At 39.8% G+C, this 25819-nt stretch overlaps 1 protein-coding gene and 1 long non-coding RNA gene across 9 annotated transcripts in view; both read left to right on the top strand.

Moving 5' to 3' along the window:
* Positions 1-11: 11 nt before the first annotated feature.
* Positions 12-1537, top strand: LOC120300211. Its single transcript, XR_005554598.1, has 2 exons — positions 12-154; positions 535-1537. It is a non-coding gene; the product is annotated as an uncharacterized LOC120300211 (long non-coding RNA).
* A 4884-nt stretch (positions 1538-6421) lies between these two features.
* Positions 6422-25819, top strand: part of NRG2 (neuregulin 2) — a 203790-nt gene continuing 184392 nt past the window's right edge. For 3 of the 8 annotated variants that reach the window (XM_039325945.1, XM_039325951.1, XM_039325950.1), the window contains exons 1-2: positions 6443-7046; positions 9204-9427. The gene's annotated coding sequence lies outside the window, so the exon portion shown is untranslated. The other 5 variants (XM_039325944.1, XM_039325946.1, XM_039325948.1 and 2 more) reach the window with 5 other exon arrangements.

The following is a 25819-nucleotide window of genomic DNA, read 5'->3' as shown; positions in this document are numbered from 1 at the left end:
CGAGATCTGTGGAGGAGACAGAAAGAGAGAGAGCGGCTAACATGGCAGAGAGGCAAGCGCGCGACTGGGCAGAGGAACGGGGAGAGGAGGAGAGCGCGAGAGCGCGAGGTCCAGGAGACGAGCCCGGGGATCGGAGACGGCAGCGCCTCGCTGGGTTTGACTGGGCGAGGGCAGGGAGGCGCTCGCTTCTTGGCACTCAGGCCCCACCCACCCGTCCTCCGCCCGGCTATCGCGCCTTCTTCCCTTCGGGCTCCGCTGCCGCTGCCGCCGTCGCCCGTTAGCAGTCGGCCAGGCCCCGCACCCGCCCTCGCGCTGCGCCAGGCCAGCCTCGCCAGGGACACAGACTCCGCCCGGCCCCAGCTCGCGCGCGCTTGGATCCCCCCTCCCTCCTCACGCGCACCCCGACTGAGGCCGCCGCTGCCGCTGTCGTCGCCGCCTCTCCCTCGGGGAAACGGGGGGGGGGACCGTCTGCGATCAAACGCGGATACGCGATCACCTCGCCAGAATAACTCTCTTTCCTCTCCCCCGTTTCAGAAGTCGGCGTGTGCCTCAGGTCTGTCAGCGGACACAAACAGGACGGAGAAGGAAGCACCCCCTCCATCCTCCTCATCCCGCCTCTTGGCCCATTAAGCAGACCCTTCCGTCGCCCGCCGTCCCCAAGGAGGAATTGCATCCGTTCCCTCCGCCTGTCTTCGGGAGGCGAAGTGTTCAAGCAAAGAGAGAGCCGGGAGGAGTCCGCCCCCCGCAAGAGGCAACCTGCTATCCCACTACCGCTTCCTTGAGGCCAATTTAATCCTTTGAAAGCATAAATCAATGCCACTCTCCTCCGACCTGTCGGGATCATTCCTACGATACGCTAGCACGTTCGTTTTGAAATTCGCACCAGCTCCCCAACTGAAAACTCTGCATGACTTCAAGGGCTTTTGCTGGCCCGCTCCTAGGGTGCTTCACAATAGAGTAGCCTTTACCTTCAGGATTACATTGTTATACAAAGAATTTAGAAAACGTCCCCCTCCTCCATGATTTGGCATGGCGGCCAGCCCCCCTCAAACTCTAAAACCTTCCCTCCTTGGCTTACCTTTCAAAATGGGGAAAGAAGCTGTGCTTACCTTGAGCTCTTTCTGCACTGTTTCCGCCAGACTATGGCCCTCATTCTGAACCCTTTTTGCCTGCCTCGACTGATTCCAGAGAATGCATGAGTCTGGAGGGATTTCTTTTTGAGGAAGGCCATTTTATGTGCAAATCATGCTCTCTTCACAGCAGGTGGTCCAAGCAGTTTCCAGAATGGAATAGCCTTTCCAGATTAAACCAAAGACCCATTCTCTCCTGCTACTTTTCTCAAAGTGGTCTGCATGCTCTCCTTGCCAAATTTGAACAAGTAAAGTGTATTGAGTTAGATGGGTGTTGAGCCTAGCCTAACCCTTTCTCAGACATCCTGAAGAGAGATCATGAAAAGGACCAATCTTCAGTTACAGTAAAGTCTTGCTGCTCATAATGTTAAAATTTCTAAATTAAATTTACTTTTCCTCAAGCTAAATTTTGGAACTTATTTAGCTTTTCTTAATAGGTAATCTTGCCTTACTTCATTTATGCTGAAGTTTGGGGCTAAAGTGAACACAGCCTCTTTATAAATCAAGATAGGAATAAGGAAACATTAAAGACCTGAAACCAGAATGTCTGCCCTAAAATGGAATATTTTATATGCATCAAAGCGTCTTTATCAGGGAAATTGCAATTTCTATTAACGTGAGGCAGAAAGATGCCATGATCTTTGCTATTTTGCACTTTATGATAGAATATATTATTGAGAATATATGCCACATAATAGTTCTGTGTGCATCTCAAAAGGCACAATATTGAAACAAAAGCAGTACCATTGCAATCACTACAGCGTTCACCTTCTTTCCAGGCCCTGCTTTCCTCCTTCCTTCTTCCAGGTTCTTTCTCTGCTATGAGCAAGTTTGAGAGGCAACCTCAACCAGAGGTTGCCTCTCTGGTATCTACAAACTGCAGATTCTAAACCGTCCATGCTGGAGAGCACCTGTTTCCATCAAGAACAACGGGTATTTGGAAGCTGCATTACTACCTGAAAACAAAGCAAACGAGTACCCGAAATAGTTTTTCGTGGCGGTTTTAAGTAACAATAACCAATGGGCTACTTCTCGCGTACATTCGACTCCTGGAAGGTTGAAAGCCGGCATCTGCTAGGTCCAAAGCTAGGGGCAAGCGCTAACTCTTAGCGCCTCAATAGGTCGGACTCAGGCCGTCCTTGCAGCTGGGCGCCACTCCGACGTTGTAGAACGCCTTCCCTCCCTGCCGTTTCGCTCCCGGGTTCAGCTGCGGTGGAAGAACGATTCCGGAGCTTGCGCTACAACCTAATGTCCAGAAACCCAATGAAAGTCGCGGGCAGCGGTAGACTGTTCGCCCGTCCTCTCTTGGCGCTGGGCGGCGTGACCGGGAGCCCACCTGAGCGGAAGGGCTTTTGTCCTTATCCGGGAGAATCATGCTGAGGGTGGTGATCTGTCTTGCGAGCACACCGGGAAGAAGCTCCAAGATCCATCCCGGAGGCCACTTAGAGCTGTAAGAAGCAGCCACCCGTTCCTCCGATATTGCTTCGCATCCCCCGCAAGGAAAACCCGGAGCGTCTTCTTAGTACCTGCAACAATGTCGGTTACGGGTGGCCTGGGCAGGTTTGACTGGCTATCTTTATCACCTAAAATTTATCTGCTGAAATATGCTGGCTACCTAGCGTTTGTTTGTTTGTTTTTTATTTTTAGTTCAGAGGATATATTCCCCAATTAACAATAGCAAGCCAAGGAAAGGCATTTAAAAACAGGTCCGGTTAAGATTATATTAAGATACTATATGTTAACCTCTCAGACTACCTATATAAGGATCAAATTTCTCGCCTTTGATAATCAAGGAGGCAACCGATTAAAAATAAATCCCACTGGGCTGGGAGAGAACCATTATAGAACTAGGAAACATGCAGTTCATTTTTAAAATCTATAGTGTTAAAGTTCCCAACAATTATACTATAAAATTTAAGAAAGATTCTATTGCTAATTATTTAGTTTTTTGTGCTTCATATTACACCAGTTCTAAAATATATATTTCAATGGATACCCAATATATAATGGCACTTTGACAGATATTTTGATTCTAATAAATACCAGTCTACCTAAATGGAATTCCATGTTAACAGCCTTGTCTAAAAAAAGTTTATTTCTCATAAGAGGTTGTACCCCAGATTATGAGCACAAGAAAGATAATTTTATAAATAAACTGAACAGAGAACTATTTCAACTATTTCCCACTATTTAAAGCATAAAGACTTTTCAGATTTAAGATCTGTATGTGCTTCATAAAATAAAATAGATAAAGCTATTTGAAATACAATACAAATATAGTATTTGTTTAGAAAGTATTTGGTTGTATATATTATTTAGCTTCTTCAATTTGTTCAACTGTGCCAAAAGTATTGTTTTATTATGATATTCAGCCTTATCTAATTCTAATTGTATTTAGAACAAAATGGAGAGTTATTATCTTTACTAACAATTTATTAAAAAATATATAAAAGAATTTAATATGACCAGAAGCAACTACTTATTTATTCTGATATACATTTCCTAACTCCTACTACTTCTATGAAAACAATTAATGAAAAAATATTTCAACCAAGCAGAAAGTTTCTTTTGATTTTTGTTAAACAAGCAGTTATTGTTAAATAAGTAGTTATTAATTTAATTGCAAAAGTTCTAGCTTTATTCTTAAAAAAGAATGTAAATAGTAAGTCACATATACACAAGGGATGTGATATATTTAACAAATAAGACAAAATGTAGGGTAATAAAATTTCATCTTATCATAATCTTAATGACAATATTCTAGTATCATTGATATCCAAATATGACATTAATTACCAAGAACATTTTTCAATTGATAAAAACAAAGCATTACTATAAAGACATAAGTTTATAATGACCTAACATATTTGGGGACCTAACTCAATTATTTGGGGATTGCTTACTATCTTAGAACATGATCTCACAAACACTTTTGAAGTTTCAGTAAAATTGAGATTCCTTAAGAGAAGTTTGGTCCAGGTCATGTGGCTCTGCAGAAATTAAAATAAAGCATTCATAAAACACCCACAGCTAAAGTGAAAATGAGAATCAATCTTAATATATAATTGTAACTTAGTTCTATACATAGTATAAAATCTCACTTTTTTACCACTAATAAATAATCAAACAGTTGTTTTAGAAACAGGAAGACTGTATGACATTGAACCTTTGCTAAAATGCTGTAGAAAGTGGCACATTAAATTGCTAAAGCCTTAAAATGTATGAATGAAACATGCATGGCTTCAAAAATTTTAGAAATCTCTGGCATTAATACCATACATTGTAAAAATATGAAGTGTATAATTATTTCCAATGTAGTTCGATTCTGCAGATGAATTTAAATGGATATTTCAGACTCCATATGTAAAGAGAGTTAATAAAAATAGAAATCTGAAACATTAGAGAGGATTAAAATTTCTGAGGTATTATAACACAAAGCATGTTATTTCTTTTGAATTAAATTATTTCATTGTAAAAGCTATTTTTAAAGGTGTATTTTTGTCAAACCCTCAATGTTGCTTGTTTTTGGCTATTAACATTTTTATTAATATTTTTATATAATTACAGATGGAGGTAATATATCTGATCATATTGCTCATTTATTATTGACTATAATATTTGCAATGAAGAGAAGCATGTTTATAGTGAAATAAAAAATAAAGAACCTTCTCTCCTTTGCACCTATATTTTAATAGGAACATGTAATAGTCAAAACAAGTTTAGAAAAAACAACAGGTTTCCTTGCACTTAATGGGCAGAAAACAGTAATCAAGTTTGAGATTATGCCATTCATGAAACAGAGTATTTTTATCCCTGGTAATTTTCCTTTTTATCATGCTGTATCTGCAAAAGTTCAATTACTTATAAAATAGTATTTTAGAGATATGATTGTATTATTTCATATATGAACAGAAGCTACCCCAAAATATCACAAATTGGCAAGGATGCATTTTCCTAACCTTTAAAATGCCAATAATTTGAAAAATTTAACATTATTTAGCTAGCACCATTTATCACAAGTAAATTTTAATTATAGAGAAAATAACACAATCATATTACCACTGAGAAAAAGTACTTCAATAATTTGGAAAAAATATTAATTTTGCCCCAGCTAAGCAATATTTTGCATATGCATATTTTGCAGGTCTCTGATGTTTACTTTAAATGATTCAATCAGAAAGATGATGAAGACCTGTTTCCAAAGTGTTAAATATGTGTGGTGTATACACAAGGTCTAAAGCTTATATTTTATTTATACTATGCACCTCTAAAAAGAGATCTATTGAAATAATTAAAATTTGCTTCTGGATACACTCTTGACTTTTTAAAAAAAAAATATGTGTACATTTCTGCCTTTCAATCATTTAACATAAAGTACTTGAGCTAAATCTTATTGAATCAGTGTCTTAAATATATATGTAAAAGATCACACTGAAAATATACTTTCCAGCCATATCATCTGACTTGTTAAATGAAAAGGGCACGATACATACAACACACTTATCCAAATGCAATCAACTTCATACTAATACGTGAAAATTGGGATGGGTATTAAATTATTGCAATTATTTCTGCTTTTGTGGTGGTTATTATTAGTGTTAATAACAATTTTAATGTGAACACTATAGATCTGCATTATGAATTATCAGTGGAATTCACCAATAATATTTGCTCTTGCCAAGAAGACGCTTTTGAATACTCCCTGCCAGCCTTCAGACCTTTCCGCTACATATTTACTCGGAAGTAAACGGCTTGATATGTGAGAGGCTTAGACCTAGAAAAACTGTACAAAATGTTAAAACTACAGAACAATTTTGTAACGTGTTTAATTACTGTGTTTAAGGCAGGCGTTGAATATGTCAGTCGCATATAATATCAGGAAATTTATTCTGGATTGAAGTTTTAGAATGTGATCCATCCCACCCCAAACCAAGCTCGGCTACTGCCGCGCGGAAAACGTCAAGCTGAAGCACCAGCGGACGCGATCCTTCCAAGGGAGAGAAGGGGGAAGGGAGGCTCCTCCGCGGATCCCCGCCCCTCCCGCTCTGGGTCCGCTTGGCAGCTCTCCGAGGGAGTCGTGCAGCGCTTACTACCTGCCCTGCTGTGGTGGCGACTGCAGGAGGAGCAGGAGGAGAGCAGGCCTCGACAGCCCTGATTTTCCAGCCGGCTCAGCTCACTTCTCCTCTCCGCCTCAGAGCGAGTCGTGGCAGGCGAGTAGCGTCATTATGCGCGTAACTGGCGCCTCGTATTTGACATTGTCGTCAGAGCGCCTCCTTCCGTCCCGCCTCCAACTCAAGCTTAGCTGAGCGAAGAGGGCTTTGTACAAGGAAAGGTCTGCTTGGGCTGAACCGACGAGCGTGTCCAGGGCCTCTACGCTTAGCGGCGTAAAGGAGATCGGTAGCTGTGTGCAGTAAGGGTTGCGGGCATTTGGGGTAGGGAAACAAAGGCGCTTCGCCCTTGCGGTTCTTTTCGTGCAATACATGCGTCTGCCGCGCTGCACAGAATCGATATAGAACAGAATGCGTTCGTGGCTTTTCTTGAGACAAGAACTGCAGGCTAGCGCAGATTAGCGTTCGTGTTTGTCCTGTGCAATTCTGCTGAGAGGAAGCCTGAGCAATCATTGAAACGCAGCTTTGAAGAGAACTTCGGTTTTGGAATGGGGTTATCCTAGTATCGCGGGCGTCTTTAGACAACGCCCTCATTCTACTTTAAGATTATTGTACAGTATTTAATGTCTGTAAGAGGAAACAGGAATGTGTAGCTTTCTAGCCCTAGTTGGATTGCAACTCCCCTGAACTTTAACCAGAATAGTAGGGATAATGGAGGTTTTAGGTAATCAGTTTCTGGAGGGTCAACGCTCTACTCGTTTTGGTGCCCCTCTACTGTACAAGATCTTGGCAGAGTACACTACACCAGGTAGGCCTGGTTTAACATATGAACGGGGCCGAATGAGTGCTACTTGTGATCAGTTCTCCTCATACTTAGGACAGTCGTGGTCATATGGTCGCAGTCTGGGAATTTGGCAACCAGATTGGAGTTATAATATGGAAGCATCCTGCAGTCATGTATTGGCCATTTGTGACCTTCACTGCTGGCTGACTTTTGACAAGCAAAGTCAACGGGGAAACTGTCAGGAGGTTGCAAATGTCACATGACATGCTTAATTACTAGAGTTTGCTTAACAGTGTGTGTGGGGGGGAGAAGCAACGTGGTCATAGGGCATTGCATTGCATTGCATTAGCAATGGAAATTTCAGTCACAATTACCATAGTTAAATGAGGACACTATACTGTATAACCTAATAGCATAGCTATAGCTCTCCTGATGTTCCATAATGCACTGACTTGTGATCTAATGTTCTCTTTTAGATTATTTCCCTCATAGTGACTTAATAGCAGTCATTTTTGAAGTGATATTTGGACTAATTATTATTAATTTGCACTAAATTCATAGTAGAGAAATGGTTTTATGTTCTGGTACTGAATCCTTTTTGATAGAAATAACACATTTGGAATGGGTATCCTTTCTTTGGGAAGATATGACAAGTTGCCCAAATGCAAGGCTATTCCATCCAGAATAGGCATCAATTCTATAATTTCAGGGGAAACATGTATTGCAGATTCATGGAAGATGCAGAGAAATTTATTGTAAACTTTTTAATGATTGTTAGCAGGAAATATTTACACATAAACACTTAGCATGTTAATATTTGCATCATCTAATCTTTTAAAAATGATATTTGAAATAAAATATCTGGTTTATATAACATTGACAGACTGATAAATTACAATTGGCATGACTGTTAGGTTCTGGTAAAATAAACTACAATTTGACTTGATGTGATTTGAGAACAAGGCCAAAGAAAAATTTTGAAATTATTCTATCTTGTCAAGGAGTAGGTTGTGGTCTACCTTGTCAAATGCCTTACTGAAATCTAAGTATACTATGTTCACTGTGTTTCGCTGATCTACTAGTTTAATCACTTTATCAAAGAATGAGATGGGATGAGATTGGTTTGGCATGATTTGTTTTTAACTAACCCATGCTGGCTACTAGTTATGACTTTGTTTGCTTCTAGTTGTCTGCAGATCTGTTTTTTGATTATTTTTCTAGGATCTTCCCAGGTATTGATGTTAAACTGATTGGTCTGTAGTTTCCTGGATCTGTTTTTTTCTCTTTCTTGAAGATGGGAACCACATCAGCCCTTTCCCAATCCTGAGGTACTTCCCCAGTGCTCCAGGATTTATGAAAGATGTGTTGCAACGGTTCTGAGATAACATCTGCCAGCTCTTTAGAATTCTGGGATGTAGTCTGATGGTCCCGGTGATATATACTGCGCCCACCCCATTGCCAGCAATGGCAAAAAAAGTTGCGATATGTCACGACACGTCATGTGGCGTTGCGAGTTTGACACCCCTGATTTAGGGTTTCCAAAGACTTAGAAGGGAACAAGCTGATTACTAAAACCCAGAATGGTTTATTAAATATAGTTTAAATCCTACTACTTCTGTTTAGTGTTTATTTGATAAATTGGTAGAGCAAGAGAATGTGATGAAAGTAATGGGTTTAGACTTCAGTAAGACTTTCTTCCTGATAAAATGGAACAATATGGGATGGATAGTTCCACTGTCTGACGGATTTGCAGTTAGTTGAAAAACCATATTCAACATGTGGTTCATAATGGATCTATGTTTACATGGAGGGAAATAATATAAAAGAATACCATAGAGTTCTGATGTAGGACCAGCGTTCTTCAACATTTTCTTAAATGAATTTGACAAAGAGATAGAATGGATAGTCATCAAAATTTTTCACACTGAAATGTGGGAAGGCTTGCTAATAGACCAAAAGATAGAGTCAAGCTTAAAAAATATTCTGATAGATGTGAACAAGATCTAGGATAACTCACCATAGCTGACCTGCCCCAATAGACGTGTCCCCGGCTATTTTCTTACTGACCTGATTAACTCACCAGAGGACAGTTTGCCCTGGCCAACTCTCCATGGGACAATTCAATGCAGGATAACTCAAGAGATGGTCAAGTGAATTGTAACGGGCCTTATCTTGCTTTAGGTTTAAACCTTCTCAAATTAGAAGTCCTCAAGGCTGGGGTGAGCCAGAGCATGGAGTCCCAGCGGCCCATTGCCAAGACGTGTGCTCTGTCTGCCAAGCTGTGGAGCAGTCGTAATATGCCTGGGTAGTCCCTGCATGGATCCCAACCAAGAGGAGGAGGTCTGCCGCCGCCGCTTCTTCCTGGCATGCTTGCTGTGAGGGCCAGCCACTCTGCTGACATCCAGGTACTGGTCCTGCACCTCCTATTTCACACAATAACATAGAATAAGAGAGTTGGAAGGGACCTTGGAGGTCTTCTAGTCCAACTGCCCGCTTGAGCAAGAGACTCTATGCCATTTCAGATAAATCGTTGTCCAGTCTCTTTTTGAAAGCCTCTAGTGATGGAGCAGCCACAACTTTTGAAGGAAAATTGTTCCATTGGCTTATTCTCACTGTCAGGAAATTTCTCCTAGTTCTAGGTTGCTTCTCTTCTTTGATGCTTTGGAAAATAGTTTGACCCCTTTGTCTTTGCAGGAGCCCTTCAAATACTGGAACACTGCTATCATGTCTCCCCTTTTCATTGGATTAGACATATCCAATTTCTGTAACTGTTTGTCAAACCTTCAGACGATCCTGGCCACAGCCATCTTCGGCTTGTTTTCAGTTGCCACAGCAATGGGAGGAGGGAGATGTGTTCTCTTAGTTTAGTCATAACAAATACTTTCTTGAGGGAACCAAGGCCAAGCTACCTACATTTTGGTGGGCTGGAGTTTCTGTTAGAAAGCCCACCAAAGATAATTGGGGATTGTGATTTATGACATATTATAGGGATGGGAAGTCAACTTGTTACTTTTTAAGCTTGGGGACAGGGAACTTTCAGTCTTGGTTTCACCGTTGACCATGCTGATACTATGTAGCCATTAAAAGTATTCTTTGAGGAATGCAATTGCCTCAGAATTATTATTTTCCTCATCTATCTCATCTATCGGAACCATGACATTAAACTAAGACTCATACGAGGAGCCCTGGCTACTCACTTAACTGAACTAGTGCACTTTCAGATAGGGGAGCATTGGGAGCTAATCCAGTTTGTGGTAATCCCCAAAATGCAATGATTCTGGGGCTGGCCTGGCTTGACAAATGGCGCCCCATGATCTGGTTGGAGAATGGAGTGAGGACTTTAAGGTTAGCAACTGGACCATCACTTCCTATGCCAATCTGTAGCCCAGTTGAGAGCCAAGGGCAGCCCCTGGAACCTTGAAATCTGCTGTGAGTTCTCCACCTGGAGAGCAAATCATCCTAAGTGAATATAGAGACTTAGCAGAAGCATTCCGCAAAGCGGAATGGGATGTTCTGCCTCCCCACTGAACTACTGATTGCGCTATTGAGATTTTTCTGGGGGCCAAACTACCTAAGCCAAAAATGTATTCAATGACCCCCCATGAACTGAAACAACTGAGAGCATACATTGATAAGAACTTAGCCAGAGGATTCATCCAGCCAGCAAAATCCTGGGTAGCCGCCCCAGTGTTGTTTAAAGAGAAGAAAGATGAGATTGTGTGTAGACTATAAAGGGTTAAACTGTGTCAGCATAGAGAATATGTACCCTCTCCCCTTGATGAAGGACATGTTGGCTCATTTGGCAAAAGGTAAAGTTTTTACCAAATTAGACCTAAGAGAGGCGTATTACCGAGTAAGACTCAAGGAAGGAGACAAGTGGAAAATGACTTTTAATAGTCCTTTGGAGAGTTTCCAGTTCAATGTCATGCCTTTCAGTCTGCAAGGGGCCCCTGCTGTATTCATGCAATTGATAAATCAAGTACTGAATAGTCACCTATACAAGGGGGTCTTAGTTTACCTTGATCTAATCTACACAGAGACCATGGCGGAACATGTTGAATTAGTACGTGAAGTGCTCAGAAAACAGCTGAGTGCTAAACTTTACGCTAAGCTCTCAAAATGTGAGTTCCACCAGTCACATCTGAATTACCTAGGATATAGAGTGTTGCGATGGATCCAGCTAAAGTGAAAGCTGTTCTAGAATGGCAGTCTCCTCGGACCCATAAGCAACTCCAGAGTTTTTTGGGATTCGCCAACTTCTACCAGCAATTTATCCCCTCCTTTGCCAAGATTGCCTTGCTGATTACTGAACTGTTAAAAACGGGAGGAAGCCGCGATCCTGCCAGCCCCTGCCATGGTCCATAGAATGCCAGACTGCTTTTGAGAACTTAAAGAGACTGTTTGCAGCAGAACCCATTCTCAAACATCCCAATCCTGAAAAACAATTCATCATCCAGGCTGATGCCAGCGATGTGGCTGTAGGAGACATTTTTTTGCAAAAGAAATGAGAATGGGGATTTGCAGCCCTGCGCCTACACCTCCAAAAAGTTAACGGACACTGAATGAAGGTGGGCAGTCTGGGAGAAAGAGGCTTTCATGGTTAGGTGGGCTCTACTTACATGGTATCATTTCCTTGAAGGGAGCGACTTGTCTTTTGAAGTATGGACTGATCACAAAAATCTAGAGGCACTGAACTCCCCCCCCCCCATAAGTTATCTTCTAAATAAGCTTGGTGGGCACAGTACTTTAACCGTTTCAACTTCACACTAAAATACATCCCAGGAGGAAAACTTTTTCTAGCTGACGCCCTATCCAGATTGAGAGGAGATTGTGAACTCCATTATTCTGCAACCAGAGTAACAACAGGGGGGCCATCACAGGCCAAATTAACTGAACCTGATAACCTGTTAAAGAGGCTAAAGGAGGAGTTGAAAACCAATTCCTGGTTCCTGGCAAATAAAACCATACTGATTGTCGGGATGGATTGGCTTGGAAGGGATCGAAACTGTATCTACCAGAAACCCTCAGAGTTCAGGCCCTCCAACACAGCCACAATAGCAGGAAACTTTGGTTACCTAAAGTCTCTTCTGGAGAGACTTTCTGAAACTGATTGGGTCCTCGCAGGAGTTGTCATCAGCTTTTCATCCGTCTACTAATGGAACTGCTGAAAAAACTAACTCTATGGTGGAACAATATATAAGGCAGGCATGTCAAACTCATCACACAATGTATCGGGCCGGTTTTGCCATTGCCGGCAATGGGGTGGGCACAGCTTCCACGTGATGCGTTCAGCCCACAGGCCGGCAGTTTGACACTCCTTATATAAGGTGTCAAACAACATGGGCTGACCTCCTCCCCTTTACTGAGGTTGCTTACAATAGCACAGTACATAGCAGTACTGGACTCGCTCCTTTTAAAATAGCTACCGGAAGAAAATTCATTCCCATGCCTGAATTCTCTTAGGACCCTCTTGTTTCTCAAACTTTAGATCAGTGGGTAACTTCTTGGAAAACTGTGTGGGACAATGTGAAAGCAGCTCTAACAAAAGCCTCAAAAAACTACAAAGAGCAAGCAGACAAGAGAAGGGCCCTCGAGAGGTCATTTCGTGTAGGAGAAAAAGTTTACCTCTCTACAAAATATCTAAGACTCAAACTGCCTAGTAAAAAACAGAGACCAAAATTCCTTGGACTTTTCGCCATAGTGCAGATTATAAATCTAGTCACCGCAGAAATAAAGCTCCCTCCCCTTTTAGGGAAAGTTCACCCTGTGTTCCATTGCAGCCTATTGAAGCCATACAGAAAGTCCTCCTTGAGACCTCCTCCCAAGCAGGCACCTGGTCCCCTTGTCAGATAGGGAGACACTCATTATGAAATAAAATGAATCCTTGATTCAAGATTGCACAAGGGAAAATTATAGTATCTAGTGCAGTGGAAAGGATACCCACTATCTGAAGCCACCTGGGTAAAGAGTGCTGATGTAAAAGCTGATAGATTAATATGAAAATTTCATAATAAGCATCTGAATAAAGAGTGATTCCTGATTCTAACACCTTTTTAACCCACTGGATTTTTCTCTTCTTTAGAGGATCCGACTATCAAACCGTCAAACGATCCTGGCCACAGCCATCTTTGGCTTGTTTTCAGTTGCCGCAGCAATGGGAGGAGGGAGATGTGTTTTCTTAGTTTAGTCATAACAAATACTTTCTTGTGGGAACCAAGGTCAAGCTGCCTAAGTTTTGGTGGGCCTGAGTTTCTGTTAGAAAGCCCGCCAAAGTAGATAATTGGGTATTGTGATTTATGACATATTATAGGGGTGGGAAGTTCAACTTGTTACTTTGTAACCTTGGTGGGAGGGAACCTTCAGTCTTGGTTTCACCTTTGACCGTACCGATACTATGTAGCCATTAAAAGTATTCTTTGAGGAAAGCAATTGCCTCATAGTTATTATTTTCTTCTGGTCTCATCTATCGGAACCATGACACTGTTCTTCATATGTTTTAGTCTCCAGCCCCCTGATCATTTTTGTTGGTCTTCTCTGCACTCTTTCCAGAGTCTCAATGTCTTTCTTATATTGTGGTGACCAGAATGGATGCAGTATTCCAAGTGTGGTCTTGTTAAGGCTTTGTAAAGCAGTACAAGAACTTCACATGATCTTGATTTTATCCCTCTATTAACTGAGCCTAGGATTGCATTGACTGTTTTGACTGCTGCCGCACACTGCTGGCTCATATTTAAGTGATTGCCCACTAGGACTCCAGATCCCTGTCACAATTACTGGCATTAAGCCAAGTTTCACCTAGCCTGTACTTAACACAGTTGGCTTTTCTTGCTTAAGTATAGAACCTTACTTTAATCTACGCTGAATTTCATCCCACATTTTTCTACCTTGCCAAGAACTGGGGCTGGAAGGGGAAGCAGTGGGCTCGGGGCAGGGCAATGTGACTTTCTGTCTAGCAGGAAATGTGTAGATAAAATGTTTGTTATTTAACAGATCATTGAAAAATTTATAAATCTGAGAAAAATTATTATACTTTTATTGATTTGGAGAAAGCATATGATAAAATTAAAAAATGTGACTCATGGAAGTTCAGACTTGAACCATCCCTGTAACTGTTGATCAATAATTAATTATACTTTTAAAACTTTTGATGTGCTACACAGAATTTGCCAAAAAGAGCTCAGTGGTGATACATTAATTTATGCTCATATTCTGTATGATCTTTCTTTGGACTGTGGCAGTCTCCGAAAACCCCTACAATTCTGAATATAGTAGACAAGGTTTTTTGAAGAGCCTAACCAACCACTCAGTTTTACTGACAATTTAAAAACTTTATTAAAATAGTCTGTCATGGTTCCAATAGATGACCAATTAAAGCAGAACTCGGAGGATTGAGTTTTCCTCTAAGAACATGGTTACAAAGTATCGGCACAGTCAAAAGTGAAACCAAGACTAAAGTTCCCTCCAAAAGTAACAGTATTACAAAGTTAAACTTCCCACCCCATAACCTATGCAATCAATTATGTCTCCCAATAGAATAGTTTGGTGGTCTTTGTAACAATCCCCAGCCTAAGAAGCAGAGATGACCTTGGTTCCCATGAGACAAAAAATTGTTTAGGCTAGCTTAAAACTCCCCATTCCTCCCCCCAATCTTGTGGCAACTGAAAACGAGCAAGATGGCTTCAGCCAGGTTCATTGCAGAGTTGATATAGTAATTCATAAGAAATTTGAAATTGCCTAGTAAACAATTTAGAAGAGGAAATTGGAATCTCTGGTTTTATAAAATTAATGGTCTCAGTTTTTTAAAAATGTTAAATACATATTATCTTAAGATTAATTCATTAAAGAACTTTTCAACTTTACTGAATTGTTTACAACCATGCCATTTGATTGCTTGGTGTTGGCTAAATCTTCTTACTATGGTTACTATGGTGAACCATCAATTTAAAGAAGTTGATATTTTACTGAACTATTTTAAATTTACCTGTCAATAAAGAAACATTAGATTTATTATGCTTGTGCACCAGATACCGAAGGTTGGTTGATAAAATGCACTGGCCTTTTATCAGCATAACAGAAAAAAAATGGACAATCAGATTTTATTTGCTGAAGGTTCAATTGGATGTTTGGAAACTGAATCCTAGTAATTATTTGTTCTGTTATATTTAGGTTATATTTATATGCTTTATTTGGTTTTAAAGTCTTTGTTATATGCATTCATATTTTCTTCTACTTTTTACAGTTGTAGAAAATGATGCAAATAACATGTTGAAAATTCATCAAATATTTAGTGAATAATTCATCATTGAGCAGGAAGTAAGACAAAGTTGTGTGATGTCTCCATGGTTACTAAATGTGTTTTTCGATAAATGTATAATGAACCCTAATGGTGACTTTAGAGGTGTGTAGGTTATGGACATGAATATATGTTTTTTTGTTACGTAGGTGATGCTGTGCAGTGGGTGAGAGTATATGAATGATTAGCAATGAGTGCTAGATAAAGTGTATGATGCAATAAAAACATGGATCAGAAAATGAATACATTGAAGAAAGATGAGTATAACAGGGAATCTTAAATGAACAATAACAAGTTATTACACATAACTGGCAAAAAAACTAGCATCATCCAAACTAGCCAGCAGCATAGCATCATCAACTTACATAATAAAAAACAGTCATACCAATAGATAAAGTTGGGTACTTCAGTAGAAGTACATTTACTACATAGCAATAGCATTTAGAGTTATATTCCGCTTCACAGTGCTTTACAGCCCTCTCTAAGCAGTTTACAGAGTGAGCATATTGCCCTCAACAATCTGGGTCCTCATTTTACTGAGCTCGGAAGGATGGAAGGCTGAGTCAACCTTGAGCCGGTGAGAATCGAATTGCTGGCAGTTGGCAGAATTAGCCTGCAATGCTGCATTCTAACCACTGTGCCACCACGGCTCTCTACATATGAAAAAAAAATAAGGGATTTAACATAATAATATAGTTGGAAGGGATGCTGTAGGTCCTCTAGTCCAACCCCCTTCTCAAGTAGGAGCGTCCATACCATTTCAGACAAACGGCTGTCCAGTCTTTTCTTGAAAGCTCTAGTGATGAAGCACCCACAGCTTGATTGCTCTCACTGTTAAGAAATTTCTCTTTAGTTCTCGGTTGCTTATCTCCTTGGCTAGTTTCCAACCATTGCTTCTTGTTTTGCCTTCTGGTGCTTTGGAAAATAAGAGACAAATTTTGAAGAGGCTGAATAAAAAGAATGTTCTCACTTGAGGCATAAATGAGCTCTGGACACATTATGCAAAGACCCAGCTCTCTGAAGAAAGCCCTAATATTAAGAAAAGTGGAAGGAAAGAGAAGGGGATAACCAGTTACAGAATGGACAGATTGAACTACAGTGAGTGTAAGTGTGTATTTGTTTGTTTGTTTGTTTATTTATCATATTTCTTAACTGCCCATCTCCCATGGAAAGGGGCTCTGGACAATATCATCAATAAAATTAAACACTAAAATTAGAATAATTTAGGGTTAAAACTTTTAAAATTATATAAACAACAACATAAAAATTTTGGAAGATGAAGAATTCCAAGAAGAGTTAAAAGTTGTTAATACAGGCATGGGGGTTCTCATGAAGCTGGCCAACCCCATGGTTGTATAGGTCTCTGTGTCCCGCACACAAGGATACACAGCCCAGTTTTGACCCCTTAGTGGAAGGCCAAGAGATTGGGAGCTTTCCTTCTGGGGGCAAAATGTTCCACAACACAGGAGCAGCGGCAAAAAAGGCCCTCTTCCCAACAGTGGGAATTCTTTAACTGACGGGTTCTGTAGCATGTCTTTCCTGCCTGGACAAATGGGATGGGCTGATATGATGGGGTGAAAGCAATTCCATAGGCAGTTTGGCCCTATGCCATGTAGGATTTTATTGGTAATAACCAACACCTTGAATTGGACCAAGAAGCAAACTGGCACCCAGTGCAATTCACAGAGCAGAGATGTTATATGTGCTCTTATGTGGGCACTTAGTATGGCTCGCATGGGCACATTCTACATCAGCTGAAACTTCCGGAGACTTTTCAAGGGGAGCCTCATGTAGAGTGTGTTGCAATAATCCAATCCACTAGGAGTTCTTTTGTTAGGAGCTGCCCAGAGTTATCAAAAGATGAGCAGCATTATAAGTGTTTTAAATAAATAAAATAAAATCTGAATGAGCAGGATGGGCAGAGACCACTGTGCAGAAAATCTATCCATGTGATCATTAAGAATTGACAATGACTGTGTAACTATCAATTATCATGAACGTTAGCTTTAGCAGCAGCTCTACCTATTTCCAGGCTCACAAGAAATCGTGGAGGAAAAAAATCAAGTGTTTTAAAAACAACCACATAAAGAAGCTTTTCTCACCTAAGGTCTAAAACCTTTTGAAAAAGACAAAATCCTACCAAAAAGGCAAGATTTAAAAAATGTAAAACCATATTCAAAGAAAAAGTATTTTAAACATCTATTGTCCAAAATGGTAATTTATATCTGAAAAAGCTATCACTCTTTTCTAAATGTTTACAAATAAATTATTTATTTAGCCATCCCTGCTATGAACCACAACCCTGGGTAGACCACAAATAGTACACATTTTAAAAAAAACAAACTCTCCAGGCACTCAGGGCCATGCTCTCCGGCACCTCAGTGGTCCCATTGGCTGGCATCCAGGGTGAGGTAATTTTTTAAAGCCTTCCAGAAGGGACCTCCTCTTTCTCTGAAGTTTTACAGGGTAGGAATAACTAAGGTGAAGAAAGCATGCTTCCCAGTTCCCACAAGATGGCCACATTTGAGGTACCTGAGCCCATCCACCCTCTCTGACCCAATGGCACAGGCAGATCCCTCAGGGAGAGGTAGTCTTACAAATTACCAGCACCTTGAGTTGCATATGGGGAAAAATGGAAACAAGTGCAGTTCACAGAGCAATGTTGTGACAAGATAAGTGGCAAACAAATCTAATAAATAAATAATAAAAATTAACTAAATAGGATCTATCTGTGGAGCACCCAGAACTGCACGTGCCACTACATTGTGGACCAGTTGTAACTTCTGGATGGTGGGGAGTCCTTGGTGTTCTCTGAGCTTGATTATTATCAAGTATCGTCATTACCCGAACTAGGTAGCATCATCAGTGCTAGTTCTATTTTCTGGATGATCTTCAAGGGCAGCCCTATGTCAAGAAAGTAATCCATGTAGGAGTACCACTGAATCAGCTTCATGAAGTTCATGTATCTTACAGAAATACATGAAATTTGAACTAACAAATAACAACAGCTTTTTTGGTTGTTTCATTTATTTCATAAAAAAAATCATCAGAGAAATTTTGGGAGAGGGGAAAAGTTACTAGGAGATGGCAGAAAAAAAGAAAGAAAAGAGAGAGAGAGAGAAAGGAAGGAAGAAAGAAAGAAAGATTCACAAGAACAAGTTAAAATAAAAAACTGATCTGTGAATGTGACCAATGAGCTATATGTCCTTGTTTGCTGTATCATTTGCAATGCCTGAACAAGATAAGTAATGTAATTCAGGACAGAGCTCCCTGAAGGACTATGGCTGCAGGGATAAATCCAGCATTCTACAAATTCCATATTGATTGCAGCTACATAAGCAAATCTGGGACAAATTTAAGGACATGCAAATGCATTTAGAAAGGTGGTAGGTAATATATGGCATTGCAAGGAATGAATGTTGGCTCACAATGGGACTGAGTCAGCTGCAGTAGCAGCAACACAGCTGGGAAGTAGCAGTGGCAGCAGCCACTCTGGAGGCTCTGAGGGAGTTTTGAGATCTGAGCACCATTGCCAGTGGAGGACCCTCCACTACTGCTCACCTTCTCCACCGCCGTGCTCTTGGCCAAACCTCCTCTGGAGCTGCCTCTCTGTTGTACTTGCCCAGCAAGTGACAGTCCACAATAAGGTCACCAGCTATCTTGGGAAGAAGATGGTCCTGGCCTGCAACATCGCAATAACAGAGCTTGAAATGAAGGCCAGCCAATTGACCTGGGTTACGGAAATCAGAGGTCAAAGACAGTATGTGGTCATCTACAATCCATCACCTAGACCAGTGATAGCGAACCTTTTGGAGACTGAGTGCCCAAACTGCAACCCAAAACCCACTTATGTATCGTCGAGTGCCAGGTGGGCGTGACCCATTGGGTGGGCATGGCACATTGGGTGAGTGTGGCTGCGGTGGTAACGGCAGACTGGGTGGGACTAAAAAAGTTCAATCAATCAATTCCAACTTTGTGAGATCATTTTTTTTCCCACGAGAAGTTGAAATTGATCGAACCTTTTTGTATTTTTGCACACGATGGCAGAGGCCTAAAGCGAAAAGGTTTTATAAAACCCAGCTGAAGGCCTAGACCTAGGACAATGGCACGTGTGCCCACAGAGAGGGCTCTGCGTGCCACCGGTGGAACATTTGCCATAGATTCGCCACCACGGACCTAGACAAAATTATCCAGTGGAGAAGAATAGCAGGCGGATTTGTTTTCTCAGTGTCCTCAACAGATGCCATACTGGCAATTGAACACCTCTTCTTTATGGATGAAGTCATTTACACATGCGACTTTGTGACATATTTCAATGGCAATGAAGTAGACACCAACAACTTGGTTATCCTGGCCGAACCCATAGGTAGCACTGAGCCAAGGAAGTGAAGGCTAGCAACATAGAGCAGCTTATGGCTGTGTGCACGTCCCTAAATGAGAAACCTGGCAGTTGAAGTTGAACAGTAATTTCAGTGCCAAGCAGACAAACTCAATGGCACCATCAATGTAACCAGCCACTACAACATGCTTCCTACCAAAGAAGCCAACAACTAACACCTGCCTTGTTGAACTGCCACAACATGAGTCTGTTCCTGTCTGGCTTTCCATGTTGAATGCTCTTGAGGTTGCCATACTGTAGATGGTTACGATGACAACTGGTATCTGACCCTCAATGAGGTCACACGCATCTGCAGCATGAGGGGAAACCCCACCCTGTTAGATTTCTCCTGGACAACATCCAGCGGATGGCTTCTGAAGCCAATGGAAGTCCAAGATCACTGACTATAATGAGAAACACCTTTATCTGCCAAACCACCAATTGCGTGCAGCAGGTTTTGATGCAGTAACTTGTTCTTGTCCGGGAGAAGCCCAACACAACTAGCACAGCCACCAACACTGGCATCATTGGGGGCCTCCTAGCCACAATTGTGGCCTTGTCCTTGGTGGCCACTGGAATCCTGATCTGTCAGCAGCAACAAAAGAACAGGCTGGATCACAAGGAGGTCAATTTGGAAGGACCTGCAGCACACAAGCCACTCCCCTTGCCAACTCTTGGAAGAATTGGAATTGGTTCCTAACCCCACTGGGGCTGAAGATCCCATCAAAGCTCCCTAATGAACCCAGCATCACAGATGACCTCTTTAGAAAAGTTAGTTCCGCCATGAAAGAGGAGATACTGCAATACCACAAATTACTAATGCTAGAGGAGAGAAAGGTGGCAGGTTGAGGTTGGCCCTAGTCTGGAAGATGATTATTTAGACTAGATCAACCCCATTTATGACACCCTGTCCTTTGCAACTACAGAGGAAGATATAGCTTTGACATCCATGGCCTCCAATAAGGCCTTTGTGATGTCCAGAGCTATGTATGTCTAAATCTACTAGCTAATCTTACAGCCACAGTCCAAAAGAAGGGATGCTGCTTAAAATATATTCTGTGTTGGAGGAAACAAAGAATAATGTGTAAGAGCATTTTTATGTTAATTTTATTATATGAAAATAGGAGTTGGACATGTTAGAAAACTAGATTTCTTCATCAAAACATATTTTATCTTTCATAGTCATATTTTAACCAACATCTTTGTTTTCTGCTTATTAATCTTAAAACCTGCTAACATTCCAAAATATTTCTTTTTTTTTTTCAAGATTCAATCCCTTTCAGGGAGTTGTGTAAAGTCAAAACCAAATGGTCAGTAAAAGCTCTCAATTTATTTTTAATTTTTAGGCCTATCATCTTCTCATTTTGGCTAGTGTCTCTATTCAAATCTTCAAGAACCAAAATAAACAACAAAGGGGACAAAGGACAACCTTGTCTTGCCCCCTTCTGAATTTTAGTCAAATGGTTTAGTCAAATTACCAATAACTGTAATTCATGCCTTTTGGGATGTAAATATTGACTTGATTCTGTGAAATAAATTCTCACCAACGTCTGTATCTTTGAGAACCTTAAACAAGAAGGACCAGTTTAAACTGTCAAAAATTTTCTCAGCATCCAAACAAAATAGTGTGGTTTGTTTTTCATTATGTTGTTGTAAATATTCTATTACAGTGGTGGCGAACCTATGGCACGGGTGCCAGAGGTGGCACTCAGAGCCCTCTCTGTGGGCGTGCGCGCCATCGCCCCAGTCCTAGGCCTTCAGCTGGGTTTTATAAAACCTTTTTGCTTTAGTCCTCCGCCGCCGTGTGCAAAAAAAAAAAAAAGGTTCAATCAGTCAATTTCAACTTCATGCGGGAAAAAAAAAAGATCTTGCAAAGCTGGAATTGATTGATTGAACTTTTTAGTCCCACCCAGTCTGCCATTACCACTGCAGCCACGCCCACCCAATGGGCTACACCCACCCAGCACTTGATGATGCATAAGTGGGTTTTGGGTTGCAGTTTGGGCATTCAGTCTCTAAAAGGTTCGCCATCACTGTTCTATTACATCCAACATACTGTATTATCTCACATTATCTTTTAATTGAGTTTTAGGTAAAAATCCACATTGATCTTCATGGATAAACTCTTATAAAAACTTTTTTTTACAAAAAAAAATTGAGTACCAAAATTGATGAGAACACTTCAAAATTATTATTCAATAAAGAAAGTGGTTTATAGTTTTTAATAAAAGTTAAATCTTGTCATTCCTTTCATAACAAAGCAATATTGGCTTCTTTCCAAGATTCTGGTATTACATCTCCTTGTAAAATAAAATTCATCATTTTGTGGTGGTTAAAGTTATTCCTCAAAACATTTATAAAAAGAACCAAGGAGATCATACAGCTCTGTTGCTTTTCTTGTTTTAATTTCAAGAGGGGGGGGTCAACTTCCTGATGGCAGAACAAGAAGTGATTGATGGAAACTTGTCAAGAAGAGATTCAGTCTAGAACCAAGGAGAAACTTCCTGATAGTGAGCACAATCAATCAGTGGAATGGATTGCCCAAGAAATTGTGGGTGCTCCATCACTGGAGAGTTTTTAAGAAGGGATTGGACAATCATTTGTCTAGACCAGGGGTTCTCAACCTTGGCAACTTTAAGACTTGTGGACTTCAACTCCCAGAATTCCTCAGCCAACAAAGCTGGCTGAGGAATTCTGGGAGTTGAAGTCCACAAGTCTTAAAGTTGCCAAGGTTGAGAACCCCTGGTCTAGAATGTTATAGGGTCTCCTGCTTGAGCAGGGAGTTGGACCAGAAGACCCCCCCCAGGGTCCCTTCAAACTCTGTTTATTCTATTATCTGTTATCTCCATAGTATAGGATTGTTTGTAATTTGCTTCTGGGATTGTGAAAGTTTTAATAAATTTTGTTTTTTAAGGTTTTCCTCAATTTTTCCTCAGTAAATATCTTGCGCTTTATGGAAATTGAAATAATAAAAAGGGTTTCTGTATACTCACATTGTCCACTAGTACTTTATCTGCTTCCATCATTTTCTCTTTCCTTTCTCAGTTTATACACCAATCATTCCCAGGTTTATTTGCAAACTCAAAATTCTTGTTTCACATACAATATCTCAATTTTGTCTTTATTTCCCTTACAGTTAGCATAAAGAGTTGTTATTGTAGAAGTTAAATCTGATGTATAGTAGTTACATTTGTTGGTATCATTTGTAAATCTTCATTCTTTTTAATTTCATCCAAACTGGACTGCACTTTTTGTTGAAACTTCTTTATTATCTCTCAATCAATGGATAAAGAAAACCCCTCTCATAAAAGTTTTACTATTGTCCCAAGTGGTCGGAGCCTGTCCCTTTATCTTGTCACCAAAGAATGCAGTTACAGTAGCTTCTTTCTGCAATTATCCACCACCAAGTGTTTCTGCAATAACATTTCATTTAATCTCCATCTAAAAGTTGTAGGTTTTGTCTTAAATATCAAATTGATAGGGTTGTGGTCATGAAAAGTCTTAGGTAAAACCTTGGTCTTGGATATCATATTTGCAAGATTCTTAGAAATCCACATCAAATCAATTCTTGGAAAGAACCTACGAGTTTCTGAAAAATAAATAAATATTGCTCTAGCAATATATATACGAATTATAACTTGCGTTAGTTAAGTTTAATTTCCTGAATTCTTATAATTCTTATAATAACCTTTTTCTTTTAGTCTTCTCAAATGAGATCAGTAAAACTACACAGGAAGTAACTACCAAAGGCTGCAATGTGAGTTTTTTCAACTTTCTTAAAGTCTTCAACCAAAATCAAAATGAAGTGTAGACTGCAAGCATAAATATTAATATATTTATTTAATTACTATTAGTATTATATTAGTATTAAATTATTAGTATATTTGATTGCAACCCTTAAACACAATCTACAGAGACCTTGAATAATACATTACCCTTTTAAAACTGCACACTATCTTCTATGAATTATTTTTGTGCTCAGTTTCGACCTACCGTATTTAAATAGATTTGTATATCATACGCTAGATTGTGTGTCATGTCCCTAAAGCCCTGGGATAAAAGTTGTCTTCCAAAACATTAGCACAGCCGGTAAAGTACGCGTATAAAGCAGATCGCCACTTCAGGCCTAAGTGCAGGTTGGTAATTTTTTTAATTTGTTGGAGTTTGGAGGGTGGTTAAATGACAAAATGAGTGGCTTAAATCTTGTCTCACTTCTTAAAACCCCAGGTTCATAGACCCCTGTGGATTTTGGGGTCACTCACTTTTAGAGTCCTGTACAATCTTTTTATGGCACAAACAAAAACGTGCTGTAGGTCTCAAGCTGATAGAAATTGCTCCTAAGTGTTATGCAGTGAACTCTCCAGGGTCCTGATATTGTCAGTACAAATCGCAAAGCATCATTACTCTCCATGAATAACCAATTCTTAACTGATTTCCTTAGTGTACTCCAGAACAATTCCATACTGATTGATCCACTTCTAATCCCAAGTCCTCTCCACATATTTTCAAGATAGCCTTTTATATATTTGATAATAGTTTTATATAGTATTGAAGAGATTCCTTTGATTTTAAATGATATCAATATAATCAATCTTCAAACATTTTAGTGTTTTCTTATTGTTTGACTGATACAGTAATCCAACAAACAATGCATATATAAAAACAATACAAACCTAAAAGCCAGAACTAAAAATTAACATTATTAAAATTAAGAGCAAAATATATACTCTGTAAAAATACATTTTGTTTAAAATATCATGTGCTGAAATAGAGATAATGCATTTGTCTAATCCCTCTGCAAGTTATATGAAGTAAGGATAAATTTTCCATCAGTCAAAGTCTCTAAAGTGATGATATCCTCTATCTTGATTAATTAATTTGTGGAGAAAAAACTGTTTCATTTTACTTCAACACGATCAATATTTTACAAGACCACAAAGAAGAGATTTCCATGACAAACTTACTGGTTATAACAGAACACATACAATTTGTAGAATATTTATTAACTGTAGTAAAGATTATAATTTGCAAAATACTGGAAAACAAAGCAATGAAATAATAGATCATAAAAAACATAATTAGAAGATAGCAAAAAAAGGAACAGGACCAATAAAGGGGGAATGAGGCATGAGAAAATATAGCAAATGTATCTAAAACTGTTCTGAAATCCAAATGAATGAAATTAGTGATACTGTATTTTTTGACTGATTAAATGTTATAGAACCATAATTGTAGAGTAATTGATTTGAAATAAATGATGGAGTGAATAAAATCAATGCTGTTGTTAGTGTCTACTTTCACCCAGGAAGATATTCAACATTCAAGAAGATAAGGAAATGCTGATCAAACAAATTGCAGAGCTTGAAAAAGACACGAAGTTTGAAATTATTTTTCCAAACATTTGTTGGGAGACAGGCATGATCTTTCTAGGAAATTGCTCCTTCAGGGGATACAACAGATTTGATATTTGTAATAAAAAAAGTATCTTGATAATACTGGACTCTACATTGCAGCCATAGGACTAAATGGAGATGTTATGAAAGTCCTACTGCAATGTCTAGAAGCTGTGAAGGTCTAGATGGATAAAAACAAATTCAGATGTAATCTGCCTTGTGAGTTTAAGAGAAAAATCGCTAATTCCTCTAGCTCCACACATTACAGAAACTACTTGTTTTTCATATCCACCCTCTAATAGTCACAGCTAGGCAGCACAGGGTGCACATGATGTGACAGCTGTATCAAGCTTCAGGACTAAGGGTTGGGTATCAGATAAGGCATTCCCTGGTAGTGCTAAGTGGCTACTTCAAAGAAGGAGGTAAGCCAGTGCAAGGACCCAAAGATCTGAGACTGGACTGAAATGGTATAGGGTTTCCTGCCTGAGCAGGGGGTTGGACTAGATGACCTCCAAGGTCCCTTCCAACTTTATTACTACTACTACTACTATTACTACTACTACTACTACACTATTATTATTATTATTATTATTATTATTATTATTATTATTATTATTATTATTATTATTATTTTCATTTTCTACTGGAAGAGGAAATATAGGACTACCGGCTTTCCATCTTTTGGGCTCAGCCATTTGCTACTTATGGTAGCAGTAGAAATGGGATCAAGTAG

The sequence above is a fragment of the Crotalus tigris genome, unplaced genomic scaffold, assembly GCF_016545835.1.
Source record: "Crotalus tigris isolate CLP2741 ecotype Arizona unplaced genomic scaffold, ASM1654583v1 scf7180000024339.11422700, whole genome shotgun sequence".
Lineage (NCBI taxonomy): Eukaryota > Metazoa > Chordata > Lepidosauria > Squamata > Viperidae > Crotalus > Crotalus tigris.
This window is presented reverse-complemented; position numbering and strand designations above follow the sequence as displayed.